The 10,915-nt window shown below is 45.1% G+C and overlaps 1 non-coding gene across 1 annotated transcript; it reads left to right on the forward strand.

The window, feature by feature from the left end:
- The first annotated feature begins 8,975 nt into the window (after positions 1-8,975).
- On the forward strand, positions 8,976-9,047 carry trnaa-ugc (transfer RNA alanine (anticodon UGC)). The gene has a single exon. It is a non-coding gene; the product is annotated as a tRNA-Ala (tRNA).
- Positions 9,048-10,915: the final 1,868 nt, after the last annotated feature.

A 10,915-nucleotide genomic window follows, 5' to 3' on the forward strand; every position in this document is an offset into this window, starting at 1 on the left:
GAGACAGAGAGAGAGAGAGAGAGAGAGAGAGACAGAGAGAGAGGGAGACAGAGAGAGAGAGAGAGAGACAGAGACAGAGAGACATAGGGAGAGAGACAGAGAGAGAGAGAGAGAGAGAGAGAGACAGAGAGAGAGGGAGACAGAGAGAGAGAGAGAGAGAGAGACAGAGAGACATAGGGAGAGAGACAGAGAGAGAGAGAGAGAGAGAGAGACAGAGAGAGAGAGACCAAGAGAGTGAGAAAGAGAGAGACAGAGAGAGAGAGAGAGAGAGACAGAGAGAGAGGGAGAGAGAGACCAAGAGAGTGAGAAAGAGAGAGAAAGAGCGAGAGAGAGAGAAACTAAGCTGCACTTCCTAACCTCCTGCCAAATGTATGACCATGTTAGAGACACATATTTCCCTCAGATTACACAGACCCACAAAGACTTTGAAAACAAACCCAATTTTGATAAACTCCCATATCTACTGGGTGAAATACCACAGTGTGCCTTCACAGCAGCAAGATTTGTGACCTGTTGCCACAAGAAAAGGGCAACCAGTGAAGAACAAACACCATTGTAAATACAACCTGTTTATTCATTTTCCATTTAGTTTATTATCTATTTCACCTGTTTTGACAATGTAAGCATATGTTTTCCATGCCAATAAAGCCCTTAAATTGAATTGAATTGAAATTGAGAAAGAGAGAGCGAGAGAGCGAGAGAGAGCTAAAGGGAGATATTGAAATAGAGAGATAGTGAGAGAGAGTGAGGGAGAGAGAGACACTGACTAGTGTACATACTGACCAGTGTGCATACTGTACTGTGAGTACAGACGTGGGCAGGGGAGATAGTGTGTGTGTGTTTTGAACACAGACCCAGATCAAAGCTAACAGAACAGGTTGTGTCAGTGTCCTGTAGGCTACATGCTCTCCAGTAAGCCTTGCTCTCTCTGACAGTACCACTGAAGGAAGACAGGAGAGACCAGCCCCATGGCAATGTGAGTTTTAGAGTTCTAAACTGAAGGAAGACAGGAGAGACCAGTCCCATGGCAATGTGAGCTTTAGAGTTCTAAACTGAAGGAAGACAGGAGAGACCAGTCCCATGGCAATGTGAGCTTTAGAGTTCTAAACTGAAGGAAGACAGGGGAGACCAGCCCCATGGCAATGTGAGTTTTAGAGTTCTAAACTGAAGGAAGACAGGAGAGACCAGCCCCATGGCAATGTGAGCTTTAGAGTTCTAAACTGAAGGAAGACAGGAGAGACCAGCCCCATGGCAATGTGAGCTTTAGAGTTCTAAACTGAAGGCAAGATGATAAGGCTACAGGCCTGTATAGTTACTAAGTGCTAAGCAACACTCTTTCACAGGTATACAATGGCAGGCAGGCAGGCAGGCACGCATGCACACACACACACACACACACCTCACCTCTCCCTGATACCTGCACTGTGATAACACCATGTACACAAACATGGAGCAGATAGTCTGTCTGTCTGCTATCTTTGACCCTGGTGTTTGTTACAGCTCAGTTACTATATAAGCCCTATTGATTACCAGCCTGAGACAAAAGCTATTTCAACCATAATCAAATTATTTTATTTCAGTCCCCTTAACTCCTACAGTCCCAGCATGTTTTGGACTTCTAACCCCTTTAAAGCATTGTATGTTTGAGCTACAGACTGGGTTGTACCTATAAGGGCACAAGGCCAGACCCAGATGCAGACACGAGAGGCAGATGGTTTGAATCTTGATATTTATTAAACAATCCAAAAGGGTAGGTAAGAGAATGGTCGTGGACAGGCAAAAGGTCAAAACCAGTTCAGAGTCCAGGAGGTACAGAGTGGCAGGCAGGCTTGAGGTCAGGGCAGGCAGAATGGTCAGGCAGGCGGCGACAGAGTCCAGAAAACAGGCAAGGGTCAAAACCCAGGAGGACAGGCAAAAGAGAAGAGAAGCAGGAGTACAGGAAAACCGCTGGTTGACTTGACTAACATACAAGACGAACTGGCACAGAGAGACAGGAAACACAGGGATATATACACAGAGAGACAGGAAACACAGGGATATATACACAGAGAGACAGGAAACACAGGGATATATACATCAGGGATAATAAGCAACACCTGGAGGGGGTGGAGACAATCACAAGACAGGTGAAACAGATCAGGGTGTGACAGTACCATTGGATTCGATAGATTTCTTCTGCATCCATTGAAACCTGTGTGATTAGTCTGTGATTATCAGGGGCTGAACTAGAGTGGTGTTTGTGAGACAAGTGTGGATCCTGAAGGGGCCCAGGGTCGGGTATTTTTACAAAAAACTGTAGAGTCCTAAAAGGGTTTGAGCTACAAACTATTGAAATCTATCCATGAAAAGCTGAGACTCACGAAAATGCAGACGTTTTGCTCTAAACAAGAGTCGCTAGAAGGTAAGGGGTTCTTCTACATAGATCACTGGAAATCCCAGGACATAGTTTCTATAATACTGTATTAAGCTCACATAGTTGCTGTATCAAACTCCAAACTCCACACAGTTGTCACTGACTAGTTGGATACTAATTTATCACTGAGCAAACAGCACAGCCATTACTTAGTTGTTGATCAGCAAGAGCAGAGCATGCTGGGGCTCAGGGTTGGAACATCCATTACAGTGTGTTGACCAGCCTTGTTTCATTTACACCATCCCAACAGCTATCTTAGAAATAGAACTGTGCCCTGTGCTTCTCCGTGCATGCACTTCATAGCCTATAGGCTATGGATCATGTGATTGAGACCACACCAAATAGGCTATAGGCGCACTTGATATTTCACGCCCAGCTGACAATCAGAGATGAGGGGGACATCAGGCACACATCCATATATAGCCTAATAAGCAACTAATTCTAAAACTCTGAGAAATATTGAAATGTCATCAATTCCAAATTAAAATGACCCTCCCCTGAACTAGATTAAAAAAATTCTTAACCCTCCGCTTGACTGAAATGGAAAAAGCATGACCCTCCCCCATTTTCCTCCAGGTACCCATTATATCAAATTACATCCATCCCTGAATGAAAAGCTGGGTTCTCAGGACTGAAACCCCCAAAATACCTCTTGTGAAATGTGATTCATAAATGTTCTCACAATAACCCAGACCAGAGAGTCTTTTGTTGTCAACTGAACTTCAAAACTCTCATCAAGAACACAGAGAAGTGATAGACTTCCTCACTCGTTCCCTCCTCTTCTTCTGAACTACAATTACTGTTTTTACAGAATACTGACTGGATTCCTACACTTCTCCCAGCAAGCACCTAGGGGCTGGTAGAGGAAGTAGGGGAAAGGTCACTGGGCTGCTGTGTGTGTGTGTAGGCTATGTATGTACGTGTATGTGTGTGTGCACTTAGCACAGTTGCTCTTTGCTATCACGCCTGCCCCTACCCTTCCTTACCCCGCAATGGCACATGAGGGCAAACTTAAGTTTGTAAGCAACAGGTTGGGTGTGTTAGTGGATGGTTAGTATATCCATTCAGCAAGGAAAACAATGCAGAAAAGGGGGAGTATGTTACATATGTGTACTGTTCACTTATTGCATTAAACATGTGTTAGAAGGAACAAAGGGAGCATACAGCTGCTGATGAGACTGAGGTTATGCTCACACATATCTGCCTACTATGCTTCATTATAAATTGGGTGGTTCCAGCCCTGAATGCTGATTGGCTGAAAGCCGTGGTATATGAGACCGTATACCACGGGTATGACAAAACATTTATTTGTACTGTTCTAATTACATTCGGAACCAGTTTATAATAGCAATAAGGCACCTCTGGGGTTTGTGTTATATGGACAATATACCACGGCTAAGGACTGTATCCAGGTACCTTCGTCGTGGTATATTGGCCATATACCACACCCCCTCGGGCCTTATTGCTTAACTATATACCCAAGACCTATTTTCTGTACTCAGCTTTAGGAACAAGAGGGATCACAGAGCTATGTGTGCTTTTGATAAGAGATGGATTCACAGGAAAGAGAAATAGAACAGCTGACAGAGCAAACTCAAAGGCTCAGTGTCCCTCATTGTGTCTGTGGAGGTTTTGCCCACATTTGACCTTTTAAGACATATACGGGCAACTCTGGTCCTAGAGGGCCGCAGTGTTCAGGCTTTTGTTCAAGCCAAGCCCTAACAGGTCAGACAAAGCACCCTTCAGAAGAACATACCCGAGGAACAGAGGTATTTGCTGTAAGGTAGGGAGGGAGGTAGATGGAGTGATGGATAGAGAGATGGATCTGCAGGGTTGCCTATACGGAGGGAAGCACAAACAGGGGAAACGTGATGACATAACACACTCTCATGTGATGGGTGGAGGAGGAAGGGGGAGGAGTCTATGGTACAGGGAGGGGAGGAGGCGGAGTTGGAGGGGTTAAGGACAAGAAAAGGAATTCATAATGTGCAGTTTCATGTTGTAGCATTATGTTTCTCTATACATTTACCAAGTGTTTATGTTTGCAGCATGTGCGCTGGTGAAATCATTGAGTAAATATAGCCCATTATTTAATCTGGACCAACAGTCTAATGTGTGACCTGCAGTTCACTGAACCTCAGTCTCTTCTCATTACTTTTAGGACTACCTCTCTTTTCACCCTATTCCATATTTGCACTGGAATGTGACAACCCTACCTAGTCTAAGTAACTCCCCCTTGCTAACCCTACCCCAGTCTCAGCCCTCCGAGCCCTTCTCCCCCTTCCCCCTCTTGTCAGACCTCTCTACCCCTTTATCCCCTCTCCTCTCAGCCCCTCTCTCTACCATGCCTCTCTCCCCCTCTCTACCATGTCTCTCTCTCCCTCTCCACCATGTCTCTCTCTTCCTCTCTCCCTCTCTACCATGTCTCTCTCTCCCTCTCCACCATGTCTCTCTCTCCCTCTCTTCCTCTCTACCATGTCTCTTTCTCCCTCTCCACCATGTCTCTCTCTCCCTCTCCACCATGTCTCTCTCTCCCTCTCCACCATGTCTCTCTCTCCCTCTCTCCCTCTCTACCATGTCTCTCTCTCCCTCTCCACCATGTCTCTCTCTCCCTCTCTCCCTCTCTACCATGTCTCTCTCTTCCTCTCTACCATGTCTCTTTCTCCCTCTCTACCATGTCTCACCCTCCCTGTCTACCATGTCTCTCTTTCCCTCTCCACCATGTCTCTCTCTCCCTCTCTTCCTCTCTACCATGTCTCTTTCTCCCTCTCTACCATGTCTCTCTCTCCCTCTCCACCATGTCTCTCTCTCCCTCTCTACCATGTCTCTATCTCCCTCTCTACCATGTCTCTCTCTCCCTCTCCACTATGTCTCTTTCTCCCTCTCTACCATGTCTCACCCTCCCTCTCTACCATGTCTCTCTTTCCCTCTCCACCATGTCTCTCTCTGCCTCTCCACCATGTCTCTCTATCTCTCTCTGCCCTGCCTCCTCTCAGACTCATTCCCCTCCCTCTCTCCCTTATCTCCCTCTCTACGCTCTCCTCAGTGTGAGTGTCCTGGCTCATGATAAGTGTACAGCCACAGCAGAGAGGTCAGGATAACTTTCTATCAGTATCACCAGAGACATGCCAGTGGCCATGGCCTGCTTATAGGCCTACTAGAAACAAATTCAGGCCAATGAACACACAGCAGTAACACACAGGCCATGCAGTGGTATTCATTACAGCAATTAATTACAAAACATACAGAACAGTTCATAGTTCATGGCTCGTCATAGGGCATAACACAAGCCAACATGTTTAGAGTTGCCATGCCGCCTATGTTTAATTAGAGTTCTCTTTCAGCCTGGCTTATTGGATCAGGAACAACTGGTTTTTAATCATAGTCTGCGGTGTGTGTGTGTGTGTGTGTTCTCTCTCTGGGTTGACTTGGTCAATCCCTTGTAAGGGCTAATGTTTCCTGTCCAGTCTACTCAGCTGTGTCCCATGCCTCTGAGGCCCCAATCCTCTGCCTGTTAGGAAGGAAAAGAAACAGGGGACAGTGTAGACAGTTGCAGTGCACCCTGCAGCCTGTCCAAAATATATATTCCCTTCCTCGACTGGATAGGCTTCCATCATAATGCTCAGTGTTCATACCTTTGGACTCCAAGGAAGTCACATAACAGTATTCACAGCAGGACGAGAAAGACATGGGCCCCTTTGAACACATGCAGGTACATTTCTCTTTGCTAGCCATCGACAGCATCATGCTTTGTTAATTTCAAAAAAGCTTTTGATGCAATTTGGCATGAGTGTCTGCTATACAAACTGATGGACAGTGGTGTTGGGGGAAAAACATACCACATTATAAAATCCATGTACACAAACAAAACGTGTGTGGTTAAAATTGGCAAAAAAACACATTTCTTTCCACAGGGTCATGGGGTGAGACAAGGATGCAGCTTAAGCCCCACCCTCTTCAAAATATATATATCAACAAATTGGCAAGGGCACAAGAACAGTGCAGCACCCGGCCTCACCTACTAGAATCTGAAGTCAAATGTCTACTGTTTGCTGATGACCTGGTGCTTCTGTCCCCAACCAAGGAGGTCCTACAGCAGCACCTAGATCTTCTGCACAGATTCTGCCAGACCTGGACCCTGACAGTAAATCTCAGTAAGAGAAAAAGAATAGTGTTCCAAAAAAGGTCCAGTTGCCAGGACCACAAATTCCATTCTAGACACCGTTGCCCTAGAGCACACAAAAAACTATATATACCTTGGGCTAAACATCAGCGCCACAGGTAACTTCCACAAAGCTGTGAACGATCTGAGAAACAAGGCAGGAAGGGCATTCAATGCCATCAAAAGGAACATAAAATTGAATCAGTTATAGAACCCATTGCCCTTTATGGTTGTGAGGTCTGGGGTCTGCTCACCAAACAAGAATTCACAAAATGGGACAAACACCAAATTGAGACTGCATGCAGAATTTTACAAAAAATATCCTCCGTGTACAATGTGAAACACCAAATAATGCATGCAGAGCAGAATTAGGCCAATACCCGCTAATTATCAAAATCCAGAAAAGAGCCGTTAAATTCTACAACCACCTAAAAGGAAGTGATTCCCAAACCTTCCATAACAAAGCCATCACCTACAGAGAGATGAACCTGGAGAAGAGTCCCCTAAGCAAACTGGTCCTGGGGCTCTGTTCACAAACACAAACATACCCCACAGAGTCCCAGGACAGCAACACAATTAGACCCAAACAAATCATGAGAAAACCAAAAGATAATTTCTTGACACATTGGAAAGAATTAACAAAAAAAACTGAGCAAAATAGAATGCTATTTGTCCCTAAACAGAATACCTGACCACTGTGACTGACCTAAAATTAAGGAAAGCTTTGACTTGTACAGACTCAGTGAACATAGCCTTGCTATTGTGAAAGGCTGACGTAAGCAGACCTGGCTCTCAAGAGAAGACAGGCTATGTGCACACTGCCCACAAAATGAGGTGGAAACTGAGCTGCACTTCCTAACCTCCTGCTCAGTGTATGACCATATTAGAGACACATATTTCCCTCAGATTACAAAGACCCACAAAGAATTCGAAAACAAAACCAATTTTGATAAACTCCCATATCTATTGGGTGAAATACCACAGTGGGCCTTCACAGCAGCAAGATTTGTGACCTGTTGCCACAAGAAAAGGGCAACCCGATCTACGCCCGCTGTACCTCCATTTTTTCTTTACACGAATGACGGGGATTTGGGCCTGGTCTCGAGGAAACAGTATATCCTTCACGTCGGACTCATTAAAGAAAAGATCTTTGTCCAGTTCGATGTGAATAATCGCTTTCTGACATCCAGAAGCTCTTTTCGAGACGGTAGCACCAACATTATGTACAAAATAAGTTACAAATAATGCCAAAAACACACAAAATAGCACAGTTGGTAAGGAGCCCGTAAAACGGCAGCCAATCCCCTCCGTCGCCATTCAATATATTTCCCATGCCAATAAAACCCCCTTAAATTGAAATTGAAATGGAATTGAGAGAGAGAGAGAGAGCGAGAGAGAGAGATATGGGGGGGAGAGTCAACCTCCTCTCTTTCCCTTCCCCCCCTTTCCACTCCTCCTCTCCTTTAGCTCTACTAAAATCCTCACTCCATGCGTCCGATTCTGTGGGTCTGTCCCTACATGGCTAACACAAGTAGCAGGTGGGTGTCCTGCAGGTGGGTGTCCTTGGCAGGGCGGAGAGTGTGGCTGGGGGACAAGCTGTGCTAGCTGGGGATCAGCGGGGAGAGGCCATGGTCCTTTCCACGGCCCTCTGGAGGATATTAGGAAACAGGGCTATTTTAATCTCCCACTGGATTAGAATATCATGGCTGATGAGAAAATGCTGGTCTCCACCCGATCATGCATGCATGCATACACACACACACACACACACACACACACACACACACACACACACACACACACTCTCTCTCTCTCTTTCTCCCCCTTAGTCTCTCTCTCTCACTCTCTCACCAGGGTCTGTATTTGCACTGTGGGAAGATCGGCTGTTTCCCCAATCTCATTACAGTGAACTAAAATACAGCCTTCAGCTAAAAATAGCCTGGATTATATCAAAAAGAAATGTGTATCTATAAATAATCTGTATGTTTGTTTTTCATTTATTGTGCATTTTTTATGAAGAGAACAGAAGAAAACATGAATGGAAGAAATTAATGTACTTTGTGGTATATGTCTCCTCAAAAATAGAAACAAGTGAATATTAATGTAAAATATAAATAAAAATTCTATACTCATGACTAAAAAAAATATCCAAAGACAATTACAACACAAACATCCACAAGAGACACACACACACACACACACACACACACACACACACACACACACACCTAATGAACACAAGGTCAAGGGTTAAGACTGTGCACCTCAAATCATATTGCATAACAGTCAAACAGAAATATCCTGGCTGTCTATTGGCTTCTCTTTCACAGGACATATAAGGACTGACACCTGCCTGCAGGGAAAGCACATAAAGCCTGTTGCATAAGTTCTTGTAGGGGAGGGGATGTAGCTCAGTGGTAGAGCGCATGCTTTGCATGTATGAGGCCCTGGGTTCAATCCCCGGCATCTCCAGGATATATTTTGTTTAAATGAAAGGAGAAGACAATCTCTGCAGCCAAATCTTCAAATTGGTTGTGATAGGAGGAATTGGATAAAGATTTTTAAAAGAAATGTGAACACTAACAGGGTATTACTTTTGCCTACTCATTTTATACATTACATCATCAAACAGTGCCTTTATTCAGCAAGATTAAAAAATCCTCATATATATATATAAATAAATAAATAAGGATTGGCTCTTATTTTCAACTTTGAGTTGGGGATGCCGTTTAGCCATATTTAGTTATGCATTCCTTGTTTGGTGACCAGACCGTTTACAACTGAATGCTCTCTGTCCCTCCTTCGGAACGACCACAATAACCAAGGAACCATCAGATAAACCTAACAACCCACCAACCTCTGGCTCTGCTGCCACAACAACCCAACAAGGACACGACAACCCAACAAGGACACGACAACCCAACAAGGACACGACAACCCAACAAGGACACGACAACCCAACAAGGACACAACAACCACGACAACCCAACAAGGACACAACAGCCCAACAAGGACACAATAACCCAACAAGGACACAACAACACAACAAGGACACAGCAACCCAACAAGGATACAATAACCCAACAAGGACACAACAACCCAACATGGACACAACAACCCAACAAGGATACAATAACCCAACATGGACACAACAACCCAACATGGACACAACAACCCAACAAGGACACAACAACCCAACATGGACACAACAAGGACACAACAACCCAACAAGGACACAACAACCCAACAAGGACAAAATAACCCAACAAGGGCACAACAACCACAACAACACAACAACCACAACAACACAACAAGGACACAACAACCACAACAACACAACAACCCAACAAGGGCACAACAACCCAACAAGGGCACAACAACCCAACAAGGACACAACAACCCAACAAGGACACGACAACCCAACAAGGACACAACAACCCAACAAGGACACGACAACCCAACAAGGGCACAACAACCCAACAAGGACACAACAACCCAACAAGGACACGACAACCCAACAAGGGCACAACAACCACGACAACCCAACAAGGACACGACAACCCAACAAGGACACGACAACCCAACAAGGGCACAACAACCACGACAACCCAACAAGGACACGACAACCCAACAAGGACACGACAACCCAACAAGGACACGACAACCACAACAAGGACACGACAACCACGACAACCCAACAAGGACACAACAACCCAACAAGGACACAACAACCACAACAAGGACACGACAACCACGACAACCCAACAAGGACACAACAACCCAACAAGGATACAACAACCCAACAAGGACACAATAACCACAACAACCCAACAAGGATACAACAACCCAACAAGGATACAACAACCCAACAAGGACACAATAACCACAACAATCCAACAAGGACACAACAACCCAACAAGGACACAACAACCCAACAAGGACACAACAACCCAACAAGAAACAGGGAGAAGAGACGTAAACAAGGCAAAACATATGTGAAAAGGACACCATGTTCTTTTGGGCTCTGGGTAGAATTTACCCAGATTTAGGATCAGCTTACCCTCTCCAAATCCCAAGTTTAACTGTTAGAGAGATGAAAGCTCAACTGACCGTAGATCAGTGTCCTAGCTTTAGTGTGGACAGTTGGACAGGACATCCTATCCTCCATGGAACTGGAGTATGCTGGGGGATCATCGTACTGTCCTTCCTGTGACTGACTGACCCACTTTGCCAAGTACATTTGGTCACTTGAAGTCACTTGAAGCTTTCGACCAGGTCGTAGCTTTCAACATGAAGCCTCAACCGGGCCGCAATCTGCTATGTTACAAAGGGAATACTCA

The sequence above is a fragment of the Salmo trutta genome, chromosome 30 (assembly GCF_901001165.1).
Source record: "Salmo trutta chromosome 30, fSalTru1.1, whole genome shotgun sequence".
Lineage (NCBI taxonomy): Eukaryota > Metazoa > Chordata > Actinopteri > Salmoniformes > Salmonidae > Salmo > Salmo trutta.